This window comes from Arvicola amphibius, chromosome 1 (genome assembly GCF_903992535.2).
Source record: "Arvicola amphibius chromosome 1, mArvAmp1.2, whole genome shotgun sequence".
Lineage (NCBI taxonomy): Eukaryota > Metazoa > Chordata > Mammalia > Rodentia > Cricetidae > Arvicola > Arvicola amphibius.
In genome coordinates, this window is record NC_052047.1 from 13,094,361 (window position 1) to 13,099,696 (window position 5,336).

The window sequence follows — 5,336 nt, forward strand, 5'->3', positions numbered from 1 at the left end:
GGTGTCGCCAGCTGCAGGACCTCTGCCGGTTCGTGGGTGGTGTGTTACCCCACGGCTGCCCGAGTCGCTAGGAGACCAGCACAGACCAGCTCTGCCCAGACTTGCCCAATCTACGCCGCAGCAACTGAGGCGTCCAACAGTACAGGGGCAGAGCTGACTTTATCTTGAGTGCACTGGCCTGAGGGGAAGGAGTCAGGCCTAGATTCAATCAGATTTTCCTGGTGGAAAGGAGCGTGCTTCTCCTACAGAGAAATTTACTAGAGACTGGAGGATTTTTTGTTCGTTGGTTTTTTTAAATAAATATTTACCGCGGAGAAGCAGCAGAGCAGGAGAGAGGGGAGAAGAAAGGGAAAGGGGGGAGGGGTAGGAGATGGGGGAGGGAGTAAAGAGAGGGCAGGAGCTAACTAGAAGAGTCTTTGGCTCTTCCCCACCACAGGTACTCGGTGTCTAGCCACCAAATGATGTCCAGCCAGCGTCCCTTTCAGCTCTTTTTTTTTCAATTCGTCAACTTTAAGTCACTTGATGCACCCAGTCTTATCTTCCTGCTGGCTCGGTAAGCAGGGTCCCATTTAAACATCAATTATAGGAGAATGTGTTTCTGTTTTATGTTTGCCTGCTCCTTCTGATAGTCCTGATTTCCTGAAAAAGGGTTCCTACCTCAGCTGCCCACTGAAGTCTCCTTCATAGGATAGCTGAACACTAGAATTAGCTAGGAACACACAAACTCTTCCTTAATGAGCGCTTCCTAGGCCCAGGTTAAGGGAGAAGGTCACAAGGGGAAGGGTTAACAGAAATGCTGACCACAACAAAAAGCCAGACAAAGCTACTTTAAACAACACAGAAGCAGTGATCATGTACTCTTTAGAGTCACAGAGTGACTCTTATCTTTTAAGATTTATTTTCATTTTATTTATGTGTCTGCTTTTGTCCTTGCCCATAAGTATATTCCCAAGGAGGCCAGAAGAGGCCACCAGCTCCCCTAGAACTAGAATTACATTGGTTGGGAGCAGCACTGGGTGAGTGCTTGGAACTGAACTCAGGGTCTCAGCAGCAGCACCAGCAGCAGCACCAGCAGCAGCACCAGCAGCAGCACCAGCAGCAGCAGAGAGTGCTCCTTTGACTGCCGAGGGGTTGGCTGGTCTCTTTGTCTTTCCACCATGAGTGTAAACAACCTGAGGCCCTCATCACACAGCTACCAGCTCTTAAGCTGCAGCCTCTAGAAGCATGGGCCAAAGAAAACCACTCCCCTGTATAAGGTGCCAAGTGTCAGGTTTTCTGTGGTAGTAACAGAAAAGGACTAAGACCAAATGGTGCCCTTAATACCGTCACCTTGAGGGTTAGGGTTTGGATTTCAACAGATTAAAGGGGCAGGGCACAAATATTCAGACCATAGCAAGTGGGAACTTTCTGGGAATTTCTACAAACACTGGTTAAATTTGGGTTCGGTTTGTATGAACTTACATACAAAAGGGAATGGGACCAGGACACTCAGACATAAGTAAAAGTTAGCCTTGGTCACACATATTTACACTGTTGGTCTTTAAACCATCTCAGGCTTCACCGGGTGACTTCAGAGTCTAACCTGTGCTCGTCACATACTGCCTTCTGTCAGTAAATGGCACGGCATGAGCATGGTAGGAATACCAAACGTGGTCACATAAAACAAACAAACAAAAACCCTTTTCAACGGCCGTAGGTCCTATCTCAAAATAGAACAAAATCAATTTCTTGTGGAAATTATACAATGATTTAGACCTGAATAGCCCACATGACAGGTTCCTATGATTTTTGGGTAAGCAATTAATCTCTCCAAACCCTTCAGGTATGCTCTTGGTTCCAGCCATGCTCAACTGAGTCTCTTGTTTTGAGGCCATGTGGAGGCAGAAAGGCACCGCAAGAAAGCTGCTCACCTGGCAGCTAGGGCTCCAAGCCAGGGAGACACAGTAATGTGACTTACTTCCTCTGTCAAGTTCCACCTTCTAATAGTCCATTCTGCTAGGATTAATTAATTAGATCAGAGCCTCATGTTGCAATCAGCTCTTGGCTGTGCCACTATCTGGGGACCAAGCCTTCTACACCAGAGTCTTTGGAGAATGAGGGAGGCAATTCATGTGCTGGAAAGGGTGGAATGGGACCCGCACCTTCCCTCCAACCTAGAGCACACATGGCTTCCAACCGCATTCCCTGAGCCTCTTTGGAATTTGCAGGGAATCATGGCGTTGGCTTGGTCTAGCTGCTTTGAGAGGCATGGTTAGAGTCTGTGGCTCCTGGGGCACTGTGTGCCTTTCAGTTCCCAAGAAACCAAGGCACCCCCTCGGGCAGTGAACATTCAGAACGCCAGAGTTTCTCTGTATTCTCTAGCGGTCAGCAAAGCATTTGCAAATTTGCCTGAATAATTAGTCTTAGACATTAATCTTGTGTTCCCTGTATAGTCTGCAGACAACATTGTAACCTGCCAACTACAACTGTATTCTTCCAGGCAACCCCCACTGTATTGTTTCTGATAAGGGGATAAAAAAATCTGATCACTTGTAACAAACTTGTCTCGGCCTCAGTCTTGCTGAGACCCTCTGACCCAGCCTGACTGACATTCCTTCCAACCATAATCAGGGAGCCCTGACTCAGGAGTTGTGGTGGTTTGAAAGAAAATGGCCTCCATAAGAAGCGGCACTGTTAGGAGGTGTGGCCTTGTTGGAGGAAGTGTGTCACTGTGGGGATGAGCTTTGAGGTCTCCTAAACACAACTTTTCTCAGTGTGGAACACAGACTCCAGCTGCCTGCGGATCAAGACTCTGAGCTCCTTCTCCAGCACCATGTCTGCCTGCACGCTGCCGTGTCCTACCATGACAATAATGGACCTCAGAAACTGTAAGCCACCCCAAGGAAATGTTTTCCTTTATAAGAGTTGCTATGGTGTCTCTGCACAGCAATAGAACACTAAGACAGTCAGATTGTAATTAGTTATCTTTAAAACTGTTGCTCGGGTACCTTTTTATTTCTGCTTGTGTCCCGTGGTAGAGTGCTTGCCCAGCATCTTCCCAGCAAAAGAAGAGAAGCAGGAAAGGAGGGAGGGAAGTAGACAGAGATGGGGGTGGAGCAGCTTCAGTTATTTGATAGAGAAATTCTCACAGCCTCAATGAAGCGTGTTACAGAATCTTCAAGATCGGTGAGAGCTTCAATTGCCTTGCATCCTACCTTGAGCTGGCCCATGCATGGCACCGGGTGTTCTGCCTAGCATCAGGTGGGACCCCAGGGGGAAAGAGCAGAGACAGTGCCTATACCCAAGTAAGCATTTTCCTGTTTGGATTAAAGCTAGAGATAAATTCCAAATATGTAAATTATTTTAAAGAAATTTGGTGCTTCAAAAAATGTTAAATATAGTTACAGCGTGCCCTGGCAAGTCCATTCCTTCATATACAAGCAAAAACAAAACAAAACAAAAAAAACAAAACCCAAACAAACAAGTAAATAAAAGGCATGCATTTGAAATGGCTAGAAAATAAGAACGCCCCAATGCTCATACACATGAACCCACATCCGGTGGAATATTATTCAGCAACAGAAGGAAGTGAGTTCTGATATATCTTTCACACAGTAGCCAATTCAAAGAAGTCAGACACCAAAGGTCACACAAAATAAGGGGCTCTTTGGGGGCAGAAAACAGATAGTTTGGCTTCCAGGGGGCAGAGGGTGACGTGATGGTACAGAATTTTCTCCTTGATGGCTTTGGAACCATGTAGAGATGCTGATTGACAACTGGGTGTGTACTAAAGGCTACCAAAGCACTCACTTTTAAATGCTTTTATTTCACAGGGATACAAGTGCAAATCAATGCAAATCCCGGGATAAATTTAAGGAAGGGATATGGATGAGGAGGAAGTATATGGATATAAATGCTCTGCGGATTTTTTTTCCCTTTCGCAACTATGATTTCTGTCTTTAGTGATATTCCCTGTTGTGTGAACATTCAGTTATGGAGAGGATCTCTGCCGGAGAATAAGAAGGGTTGGTCGCCATAGGAGCATCTTGTGTTATATAATAAGCGGGACGCTCAAACGTGGTCTGCGTGCTCACCTGGTCTCAGCTGAGACCCCGGGGGTAGAGAGTAGAGACAGTACTTAGACCTAGCCACTCAGGTTCCCAGCAGGCTAGTGACTTCATCCTTGTCCCCGTATGGGGACTACTTCCTGTATGGGGCAGGGGATGAACAACTCATAGCCCTCAGGTCCCTAGATGTAGGATACTTGACGGGGACAACCCTTAGCCCCCAGGTCCCTAGATGTAGGTAGAATATTTAGCATTTCTCATCAAATCTTGTTTTTAGAAAGGGAGTGGGATGGGGGTATATATTATTCTTTGGATATAATTTATGAATGTACATACACACATAAACACACATGTACAAATATTCCTTTATGAACAAGCCTCTTCTGACACCTGTCTTAAGGAAGGAAGAACCCATCATGTCATGCATGCTTCAAGGAGCTTCCCAGGATCCCGTGTACTATAAAATGTCCCACATGAGCAATTCATTACTTGCAAATGCCTGATGATTGCAGAGGGGGAGACGCAGAAGAGTCAGAGAAGTAAGAAAAGAATCCAAAGGGATGGTCAGAGCCGGTGAGGGACTGGGCTGTTTGTGGGCTGATAGCGATAACTTAGGACTCTGCTCGTACTGGCATCTCAGAGGCAGGAGAATTGTTTACATAGCAATATTCTTGGGACTGGCTCTTGACTGCTTGAGAGATACTGCAGAGTTACAAGACATGCATATTTACCATGCCAAACCCTTTTTAGTAAATGCCCAGCCCAAGGTGGGGGGCCCCAGCACAAGTTGTCCAAAGGTTGGTGACACAAAATACAACTGTCCAAAGCCACCCTCCGGTTCTTCCCGTGCCCTCGTCAGTGCAGCATCTCTCTTGCTGTCTCTTTACTCTTTCTGCCTTCCAGCTTTGTCCTGGGGAGGACCACACAGTTTTCTATCAACACCAAAGGGGCGCGTGGATTCTTTAGGGTCTACAATACAAACCCAGACCTTCCTTACTACTGTTAAAAATCCTATCAAGGCCTCTGCCTTCTCACTAAAAGTTAAATAATACTGTATGTTCTCATCCATAAGTGAATATTAGGCATAAAGCAAAGGATGATCAGCCTACAGTCCACAACCCCAGAGAAGCTAGGTAACAAAGAGGACCCTAAGAGAGATGTGCATGGATCTGCATAGGAAGGGGAACTAGACATGATCTCCTAAGACCTTCATCCAATAACTGATGGAAGCAGATGCTGAGTGGTTAGCTGTGGAACTAACCACCGGGCAGAACTCCTGGGGTCCTGTTG